At 44.0% G+C, this 11,334-nt stretch overlaps 1 non-coding gene across 1 annotated transcript; it reads left to right on the forward strand.

Annotated features, from left to right (window-relative positions):
- The first annotated feature begins 9,364 nt into the window (after positions 1-9,364).
- On the forward strand, positions 9,365-9,437 carry trnaa-agc. Its single transcript has one exon. It is a non-coding gene; the product is annotated as a tRNA-Ala (tRNA).
- The last annotated feature ends 1,897 nt before the right edge of the window (positions 9,438-11,334 follow it).

Raw genomic sequence — 11,334 nt, forward strand, 5'->3', positions numbered from 1 at the left:
CCTGTCTGTAATTAAAGCCTCAAATTAGGTTTTGTGCAAGCAATTAGGCAAGAGCGGTTCATCAGTCTTCGCGTGGAAATCGGTCGAACCACCCACAGTCTGAGGCGTCAGCATCAACTTGTTCCCGAACAGAATTTGTGCGTAGCGGTTTTCGAAGCCCGGCCTCGTCATTGCTCCACATTTTTGCGTTTGTTTTTCAGGAAGGAACTTGCAGCAGGATATTAAAGTATAAAGGGATCTAGATGAAATCAAAACAACTCATGTGCCGTCACTGAGCACACAAACAAAGAGGATTCCTGCTAAGCGCAGCAATAAGGTCATATACCACAACGACGATGATGATGATGATGATGATGATGATGCAAAGTGCAACCGAGTGCATTTGGAAAGTTCTTGTTATGTTCGTGAACTGTTCATGAGTCAGTTAAAATAGATGTGTCTTGGATAAAAAGATTGATATCAGTGGTTTTTCATCAAACATCCCCTATGAGTGGAGCCGACTCGGGGTCCTGGTTGGTCAAACAGAGGCAGAGATGACTCCTGTGTTTTGTCTGGTCCTCATGAACACCACACCCTGCGGGGAAAACAAAGAGATGATAGCGGCTGTGGAGCAGATCAAGTTTCAAGTTTCAAGTGCCGCACATTGTGTACGATAAATGATGGAGATTAGCTTTAGCCTCGAGGCCTTGTCGGTAAAAACCAGCGTGACATGACAAAAACGAGTTATGGGAACAGTGGGATAAAACACTACTCTCATGTCTGTGTGCTGTGGTGCTTTCAAATGGAACTTGTGTATCTTTGATTGGAAGTCAGGTACACAACATATGTATATATATATATATATATATTTATATATATATATATATATATATATATATATATATATTAGTATATTAGTATAGGCAATGATGGAAGATAAAAAATTAGTAAGTAGGAGGGTATGGGGGGGCCTTTAACGTGTCTGTTGCCTCGGGCCCTGATTGGTTCACTTTTTGCTATTCGCACTTTTGGTTGGATGCCAAACTGCATTTTGTTGCGTGTCTACCTGTACTATATGCAATACAGCTTAGTCTAATCTAAAATAGAGGTTGTGCACACAAAACTGAATTTGAATAAGTCTTGGAAATATTGTGAACAAAAAAAATGAAAATAGTATACACAAAATTAAAAAATGGAATTGGCAAACTAAAAATGGAAGTAGAAGGTGGCAGTAGCTCAGGAGGTAGAGCACTTGTCCAATAACCGAAAGTTTGGCGGTTCAATTGGGCAAGACCCACTTGCTTTGAGGATCTAAATTGAAAAAGTGCAATACTAAACAAATACACTATTATTATTGTCATGAGAACACTGTTGCTAGGTATCTGTTGGTGTCTGGAGGCCGCAGAGGCTAATGGCTTCGCCCATTAAGTGATTGACTTTCTGTTACCACTTATCCTCTGGAGGGTCACTGGAGCCTAACCCGGCTGTCATTGGACCAGAGGCGGAGTACACCCTGGACTGGATCTCCAGTCTATCGCAGGGCTAGCACAAACCCCACACCTACGGCCAATTTAGAATCACCAATGAACCTAACAAGCATGTCTGTGGGCGGTGGTAGGAAAAATATGTTATCCAAAGATATGTTATGCAATTATGAAAAATACCGCATGGCTAAATAATCACAGCCAGTATTAACTTAGCTACTCCCGCTATTTCTGAAAAAGTCAGCAGACACCACATACGAGGTTTGCGAATGCCACGCGCAGGGGCCTTCATATAGACACTTCATTTGAACACGGCAAGCACGACCCAATTTCAAGGCCTTTGGAGGCAGCACAGTGTACATAGCTGGAGCCAGGACATGGTTAGCTTAGCTTATGTTAGCACTGAGACTGGAGGCGGGAGGAGAAAGAATATGCATTGTAAGTTATCTTGAACATCTTCATTTTCACTCCACTTTCTCTTTTGCTCTGTAAACTATGATCGACATAAAGATACAGATCTTTCTGTAGAATAAAAACAACCCCAGGTGCACCAGCGTGGGCGTGTGAAGAAGCCAAAATATCAGAATGACTTTTACCCCAATGATGTGCCGAACACTGCTTACTGCTGTTGGCTAGGCTAGTTAGCTGGTGTCTCCTTGTTGGTTGCTAGCTGGTAGCTGATCGCTCATTAATGAGATTGCCCAATATGGAATTACATTGAAATTTCCAGTTAATAAATTGAGGTGACAAGAAATGGAGCTTTATCTAGATGCCAAAAAGCTTTCCTGTATCTGCCGACTCTGTCGGTGTTTGGTTTCACCCTGGTGTGTAACCAGGATTATGTTTTTCGCCGGTATCACGGTTATCAAGCCAGGGCTTAAATGTTAGCTGTGATTAACGCCATTCCAGGAAAACATCAACATGGGCATGTTATGACAAGGTTGACGTACAGTTCAGATGGGAAGATTTTGACATCTACTTGTGAAATTTTACCATTAGATTCAAATGGTTGCAACATCACATCACCTTCATTTCCTTTTAACGACTCTTATCGGCTTTCCACTTTCCACTCACATTCATGTTTCTGTAAGGATTTTAAGATAAGAAAGGAAAAATACCCTCTCAAAGTAAATGTTATATGTTTGGACTTTCCTTTTTATCTTTTGCCCCAAGTTTTTGCAGGCAGCAAACCCCCACCCATGGCTCACCTCAAAGGTTTTGGGCTGGTTTCAGGAATTTCCGTCCATCACCGCCCAGATAGTCATCATCCACCGTTAACGAATCCCCTCCCAGCTAATCTCTGCTCCTTCCAGGGACAGCTCATAGCTTGTTCTGTGTAGACGGCTTCAAGTTTTATCAGAGTTGTGCACGTTATCGCGAATGTTCAACAGATTATATTCATTTTCACTGCTGTTAACAGCTGTAAACTACGATCGATGTAAGGATACAGACCTTTCCTTATAATAAAAATAACCCCTTCTAGGTTTATGAGGAGCTAATCAATATAAAAATCAGTTCAAATCTGTGAAAAAAACAGATTGTATTGGAAAACAACGAGTCTTAAACGCCAACAACGACAGTTTATCTTAGAAGACAAAGCATCAGAATGACCGTGCCGCATACTGCCGGCTGTTGGCTAGGCTAGTTAGCTGGTGTCTCCATGCTAGTGGTAGCTGCTAACGGCTAGCCTTGCTGGCTGACTTTTTGTCTTTATTCAGTTGGACTGAGTTTCTAAATGTGTTTTGCAGAAGGGAAAAGTGTTGGTTGACATGTAGGCTAGGCTAGTTAGCTGGTGTCTTCTTGTTGGTTGCTAGTGTTAACTGGCTGCTAACCTGCTGGTTGGTTTTTCAGTTGGACTCAGCTTCTAAATGCACTTTGTCTTGGATATTGGCACAAGGGATTGTAACAGCTCATCCTGTGTAGTAATAAATTAATTAGATATAGTTCATGTAAAGAAGATCTATGAGGGAACAACAAAGTCCAAGTTTATTGAACTCGCCTCACATCATAATTCAATTGCCTGGCATAAAGTTTGTGAAATCACGAGGCAGTCACACCTGCCGTATGGCAAACCGCAGCGGATTGTACTCTCACTTTTACGACGCAGGAGCGAAACAGGGTCATATTTGTGGAGCTATATGTGTCATCTGTGCTGACACGGCCAAAATACACTCTAAGTGACATCACTTGTCGGTTTGGACTGTGCGCTGTTTGGTTACAAGGGTCGTGTTTGTTGTTAAGTCTGAGTTAAAGAGCTCAGGGCCATTTCATAGCGAGTTTAAACTCTTCCTCACGGGGGTAAAAAATTAACTAAAATCAGTAGCTTGGCTCGGCCGGGGCGGTGAAGGGAGAGAACTGTAGAGCCGTTGTTCGGTCGGACCATCCTTCCTCTGTTCTGACCTCGGAGGCTGGAAACACCCACAGAAAGCACTAAATCTTGAGCAGGCCTGGCAGGAGCAGAGGACGTCCACAGAGGAGCCTTTTTCAGGGGATCGTCTAACTCCTGACCTCGGGGCCAGACGTCGGCAGAGGCCTCGGGCTGTTTGTCGCTCGTTGCCTCATTCAGAAGGAGGACGAACCGTCACGGGTGATTAGAGAGGAACTCCCACTCCCACTTTCGGTCAAAACTTACTCACGCATTCCTTCTGCACAGTATGCAGCGCCATCTCTTTTATTTCGCGATGCCATTATAGCTTAGTTAGTGACTAAGTGGGACACAGCTGGGAAACACTTGTGTGCGGACAATTTACAGGTGTGTGTGGAACATTCCTGCTAGGTGCAGTAGCTGGCCGGCTGCTGACAGCGGTGAATCACTGATCTGACACAAAAGCTTGGAAATGTCTGATTAATGTGTGCCGCTGGAGTCCGGGAAGGCACCTGTTCAGGTCTGCGTGGATGAGGGCTGCAGGTGGTCGAGAAGAAGCCGGGGGGCGGTTTTGACGTACGTTTGACGAGGGTGCGAATGAAAACAGACGGACGAATAAAATAAACTGTGAGTGACGTCTGACAGCTGGGTGCCAGAAGTTAAATCGGGGCGTCGTCTCTCTCGGTGCCTCGGGCCCTTTCGGTTTACTGGAGAGGAAAGTGAGGTCAGGGGTCAAGGGGTCTGGCTGGAGCGAGGCCACGATGGAGCCAAGATGGAGAAAATGTGGTTTTTACACATTCAGTGCCCCCCCTTCCCCCATTGACGTCTTGTTAGCTTCCAGAAGAATCTTCCAGCTCCTTCATTGTGTTCAGCCTTTTCTAGCAGGACGTATTTTTTACAGCTAATCTCACCTCCAATGTTACACCTACATAACACGCTGGGTGATAAAATGAATCATCGTGTAGATAAGGATAAAGGCCCCAACGTGATTTGCCTCCGTTTGGTGTGTGTGGATGCCACCTCCTGTGGCGACGGGTGATCGTCAGTTCATAGGCTTTAGTTTTACCTGGGAACTAGATCTAGATCATTTATTTTACACCTTTACACTAGTGATTTTTGATACCAGGGATTATTTATTTTAAACTCTGTACAAGTATATTGAGGGTGTGGCCTCATTTGCTATATAGCCGAGCTAATACAACAACAGAAAAAGCAAATGACATATGAAAATGAAGAAATTGAAGAAAGAAATTGTTTAACTATTAAGAACTACTATAAAATGAAACCTTGCATCTTAGTTGTGACCCTGTTCTCTCCTCTTCTGTCCTCCTCATCATAAATGTCTCATATTCTATGTTGTGGTTTAACCTGAGTTTGTGTGTCACAAGGTTTGTTGTGTTGCCACAACTCAATAGTCTAGTTTCTTTCTACTAACTGAAGTATTGCAAGTATCGATATTTTAATATCGATCTGCACATCAACATGATTAGATTTTTAAAAATCAAACATGACGTGAAGAGACTGTCTTGATCCTGAGAGAGAGAACGTATGAACTATTTGAATCAGCTCCACTTCTACTGATGCGATGAACACGTTAATGCACCACATCTGAGGGTTTAAAACCTTTTTTTTTGTGTATGCGCTAATGTCATCTTGACTTTGCACCCTCACATCTGTCCAAACTTTGACTTATAGCACAGCCTTCATTATTCTGCAGACAAACAAATAAAACCCTTAAAAATATCACAGTTATTTCAAATGACTACATGTCCGTAGGTAAAACTAGTCCTGTGTGAATGGGGCTTTAGACTTGGAGGAACAGCAAGGCTGATAAATAGCGATGATAAGGATTTTGATAAATAATCAGGCTTTTAGGTCAAACCTGTTGGAGTTTCGCCCCACGTGTGAGGCTCTCAGTTCTGCAAAGCATCCAGAAACTATTTTTACTGCCGTTAAATGAATAAAATTGAATTTAAACTCTTTCGGTGGCAGTGGGCACGGCGTACGCTTGTGTTTTCTGTGTTTACTGCACAGCAGCAACTTTCTGGACCCAGTGGTTTCATGTGAATAAACACTCTGGTAAGTAGCTGCCTGAAGTCTGTGGTCGAGCTCCTGTAGTCGCCTGCCGTCCTCTCTAGTAGGAAAGATTCTTCCACAATGAAAGTTGGTGGATATTTAAAACCGGACAGCCCTGATGTATGATTGGGTATCTGTACCCAAGATCAGTCCAAGGTGTTTCATGCTGCATGCGTTTAACTGGCTCTGGAGGGACTAAGAAGTTAAGCGCTGGGTGGTTAAACGTGGAAAGCTAAATTTAGCTGGAAACTATCCATACTTTTCCAGGTCCAGGGGTTTGTGGTGGAACCACTTATTTATGAGGGGTGGGGGTGTAGGGACCCTGTGTGGGCAGGTCTCCATCCAGCCCATCTGGTCGAGCTCGATCATACAGGGTGGTATTAGTGCACAGGGCTGTTTCAAGACACTGTGTGGGCCCCAGGGCAACAGACACCTTGGAGCCCCCCCATATTTAAATAACAAACATAACAATAACATTGTTCTTATTTACACATTTGCTTACAAAACTGCTATCCTAGTGCACTTTTCTTTTAAATCTGCTGCTTGTGAGCCTTGGCTTGGCCTTTTAAAAGCGTTAAGATATCCACTGTCTAATTGGCATTAGCTGTTGTTGTGCATCGAACAACAAACTTTTCTGATGCTTGGTTGGAGAAAGTGGCATGTGGCAATAACTACTTTTAGTTTTTTTTCTGTTTGCGTGTCCTGAGAGGTACGTTCACTTCATTTGGCCCGGCAACCGAAGCAAGTAGGGGGCCCCATTAGGGAAACTTCCAACGTGTTGTCGTTGCAGCATCTAAGCCAGTTCCATCACTGTCATTGATATGGACCGATATCAGCTGTCTTATCGGGGCCCCCTTCCAGCTCGGGGCTCTAGGCAATTGCCTGGCTTGCCCGTCCACTTGCACGTCCTTAGGATTATTTATTCATATTTGTTCTGTTATCTGTGTGGTCATCCTTTGTGCTGTCATATCCAACAAAAACATTCGTTCTCTTTGCAAATCACAGTCAAACCGAAGCCAGAGGGATTACATCACACTTTAGATCTCATGCACAGGTTGATTAACGCCGGGTGTGGACTGATGCTTCACTAGTTTTACTGTCATCAACAACGGAATTCACACATGACGATGAGACGGGTGTCATATCTGTCCATCAGATGTATTGCAACACCCAACAAGAAATGAGCTCTGCACAAAGGCGGGAAGCAGGGGTGACCAGCGGGTTGACCTGCCCTGCCTGAAGGTAGAAATGATTGCTCATTCAAAGCTAATCTAAGGTCACTGGGTCTAGATCAGCGCACATTAATAACAGAGGCCTCACTCCTCTCAAAGTCAACGAGCCGCTTGTGAAAACGCACCAAAATACTCCTTTAAAAAAGGTTTCGACATCAGCTTCATTTGTCGGTTTCCCACGGTGATTATATTTTCACGGTACACTAAGCTGTGCTCACACGCCAACTCGATGTAGCAAGCATTTAAAAAATATATAATAAATAAAAACAGCTTATATTTTAAAAGTTAAGAGAGAGACTGATGCTGGGTGGAGTGCGATGATTTAAATGTAAAGGATGAGGGTGTGTGTCAGCAGAGGAAGACTGATAAAGACGTAAGACACACAGAGGAGTGAAAGGTTAATTTATGTTGCCGTATAGGGGGAACTCCTCCAGAGATGGATACATGATGTTTCCCTCGTCTGATCTGCAACTCCTACATGTCACAGTTTCAGAGGATTGTGCAGAGAGGGTGTATCAGAGTGTATCACTTCTAGCGAAGCGCTACAGGGTGGAGGTCATTACTTTATGGGCTGCTGAAGGTGTGAGTAATAACCGTTTCAAAACAGGGCTAGCCCGCTATTTGACGGCTTGTTTCTTCATTTTTTTAATGATATTCTCATGCACGAGAACACTGCTGTGTACGTGACTCTCTCTGAGCTTTCTGTCCTTCACACACTCACAGACATTCTTAGCCACTGCGTCTCCTCCTTTTCCCCTTCGCGGCCCACGTACCCGCTCCGTAATTGCTCCCAGAATGCCTCCCTCTGACGCAGAGCGCTCGCAGCGAAAAACAGAGAAAGTTCCCAAACTGGGTCTTAAACTGCGTTGCCGTGGCGACGGGAAACAAGTTTTTTGACCGCGCTCCCCGTCGGGGAAGGGACGGGACCCTCGCTGCAGGAACCTCTCGGCGAAGAGCTGACACGACACGTTTCACGAGCGCGGCCCGGTTCTTCAGAGCTGCTCCCCTCTGAGTCTGCATGTTTTCAGATGCTTCCAGACAATGGGCTCGTTTGAGTGGACGGGCACAGTTCAGAAAAAAAAAGAAAAAAAAGAAAAAAGCCTCCAAAGAGCCTTCAGTCTCAGTCAAGGATGAAAAAGAATGAAAGGAGTGGAGGGGGAGAAAGAAAGAATGACCACTGTCTGGTCTCAAAGAATGTTACAAGTGGCCAAGTTTGGCTCCGACAAGAATCAGGCATTGAGAGGAAAGTGTGTCTGTCCTCAGCAGAGGGTTTTAATGAGAAGTCACAGCTTGGGGTTATTGCACACATGCAGTTTAAAGAGAGACACACAAAACTTTTAACTGCACTGAAGTGTGCTTTGCAGCCACAGTCTAATTTGTTCTGACGTGACATGTGAGCATCACCCAACATCAGTCAGCTGACACCATCAAACTGCGTTTGAGCGCACATGTGCATGTGCATGTGCATGTACGGGTTACGTAGCCGAGTTTGCAGACTTTGTTGGTCTTCTCTTGCTTGTGTTCCTGTTAGCGCTCCATCTCAGCACGCACACATTATCCTATGTTACTGTACACGGGGAAAACGTTAAATGTTGACACAGACTGTGCAGCACGTTAGCTTAGCAGCAGCTTTCCTCCGTCAGTGAGCAGTAAGGAGGTTTTTAGAGAAACTTTGAAGCATCTGGAACGGGTTCTGTTTCCAAGTATCAGTCTGACTGTGAGTCTAAAAGTGGACGCCACGACCACAAGGGGCAGTTAAGGGATAGTAATAAATGCTGGAGTACAGGGGTCAGACACAGTGACATTAACAATATTTTAGCCATAGCCAGAATAAGCTAATCCGTCTTTCAAAAACATGGAAGGAGTTCAAAAAGTCATAAAACCTGCCCCCTTTTAGTGGCTGCTAGTGGAACTAATTCAAGAACAAACTAGGGACGTCGTTCCTTTATGTCAAAGAACCACTGGTTATATACAAAAGCTGTCGCTTCATTAGAATTATCACGTTATTTTCAAAGAAGTGTTTTTCCATACGCAGAACAGATCATCCACAAAACATGTGGAAGGCACGTTGTCCTTTATACAACAAAATACAAAACACTGAATACAACAGGAAGACGCATCATGGCTGGAATGCACAACGGCGCAATGATTCCACCTTCCTATTATTGTGTAGGGAACCTTTGTGCCTCCAAAACAGTGGTGACTCAGTTCCAAGGAACAGATCTTAAGGGGGATTAGCTCAAATGGTAGAGCGCTCGCTTAGCATGCGAGAGGTAGCGGGATCGATGCCCGCATCCTCCAAACTGTCTTTGTTCTGACATGTAGCATATATTTACCTCGTTAACGGCAGAGGCTTGATCAGCAGTAGTGATAGGTTTATACTGCAACATTATTAAAACTCCAACTCCACTATTGTCTTTGGACTCAAGATAAAACTCTACAAGTTCAGTCAATAAAGGAATAATAATAAGATTGTATCTGAGGATATCCTGCATTTGGAGGCCATGTTCTTCATGTTTTGTTTAGTTTTTTGAGCTTTTCCTAAAGTGTTTTTGTGTGTGTCTTTGTCAGGCTGCGTCCTGCTGGGGTCATTGCTATGAGGGTGGGGGTGTCTGGTCTGGTCTGGTCTGGTCTAGGTGGGGGCTACATGTCTAAGTAACATCCACATGTATGAATTCCAGGTCCAAACGTTTCCCAGCAGAACACTGGATTGTCACAAGATGGTGTAAATGTTGTTTAATTCTCCTGGTCATAATGTTGTGGCTGATCGGTGTATTTACAATTTGTCAGATTTTTTTTTGAACTGTGATATTAATTGTGGAAATTAGGAGTTTTTCTTGGAAAATTATTTTCATTAAAAGTTGTATTTCTTTTATTTCTTACTTTATTGTCATTGCAGTACATGTAAGACTATTAGTCACCATCTGACATGAATAATAACCCAAATATGCCATGAGGCTGAAACAGCTCTCTTAGAAACAGCTCTCTTAGAGACTAAACATATTCCTTCTTTCTATACGCTTTAAAACAGATGGAATAACCATAGAGACGAATCCGTTTACTCGTATTTTCCCTCGTTTCCACTGGTTCCAGAAGCTTCTATTCATATCTGATCCATCAGCTAACGGCCTTTTCACAGAGCTGTGTCTATTTCAGGTACGGCGGCTGACTCATTCCTCCCATGTAATTACCTCCTGGCCGAGCAGATGGTCCAGTAAATGAAGCGTGCAGCGGAGGGAAGCAGCCACGGGAAATCCCTCTAAAAAAGGGGCTATCCCCATACGTAGGGAACCCTCTGCATCCCCTCCCCTCCGCGACGCGCCCTCGTCCAACGTCCACAACAGCCATATGTACTTCTGGAAAACATTACACGTTTTCCTACAGCTTTCCACTCCGCCTCAGTCCGTTTTTCCATCCGTTTTTTTTTTCCATGCCACGCCACCGTGGGCGTATATGGCTTTAATTCATTCCAAATGGCGGGAAAAACATCAGTTCCTCCTTCCCTTCTTCTATAATCTCCTGGCAAACACAGTGAAGAGCAAGTGGACGCTTCCTCTCATCAGGACACACACGTAGAGAGACAGTGAGGGGGAATTCAGGAGCGGCAGAAAGAAAGAAATTAAAAAAAAAAAAAAAGAAAGAAAGAAAGCTGGAGTGGAAGAACAGGAGGCCGAGGTTGTGGGATCTGGAGCTGGAGCTGAATATCGCACATGTTCACTAGCTGCAGCGTATCAGTACGAAAATGCAAAATGACAATCTGCAGCTGCATCAGAGAGCTCTGCTGTCTGGCCGGAGAGGAATTTATCTGTCTGGCAACCATATGTTGGCATGTTGGGACCATTCAGTGACCTTTTGAAAATTCACCCCTCCCCGCGCTCTCTTGTTCAGCCATGGAAACGCTTCATGACTGCAAGGAGAGAAATGCAAACCGCAGCGTTGGAAGCTGACTTTTAACATGAATTTATGAAACAGCGTTGACTATTTTTCTGAGAAACGAAAAAGATGCTTTTTCTCTTTTAATGGAGACAGTATAATGTCCATTTAAAGTGCATTTTGCTCAGTGTAGTCTGTGAAAAAATGTATATTTGTAACCCTTTGTCAAGAGGCCAACATGCAGTAACGTGCAGCTGCTATAGACCCCTTCACAGTTTGTGAACAGTGTGACATTTTTTGAAGGGCGGGGCTTAACTGGAGGCAA

This window comes from Mugil cephalus, chromosome 1 (assembly GCF_022458985.1).
Source record: "Mugil cephalus isolate CIBA_MC_2020 chromosome 1, CIBA_Mcephalus_1.1, whole genome shotgun sequence".
In the NCBI taxonomy this organism is placed as follows: domain Eukaryota; kingdom Metazoa; phylum Chordata; class Actinopteri; order Mugiliformes; family Mugilidae; genus Mugil; species Mugil cephalus.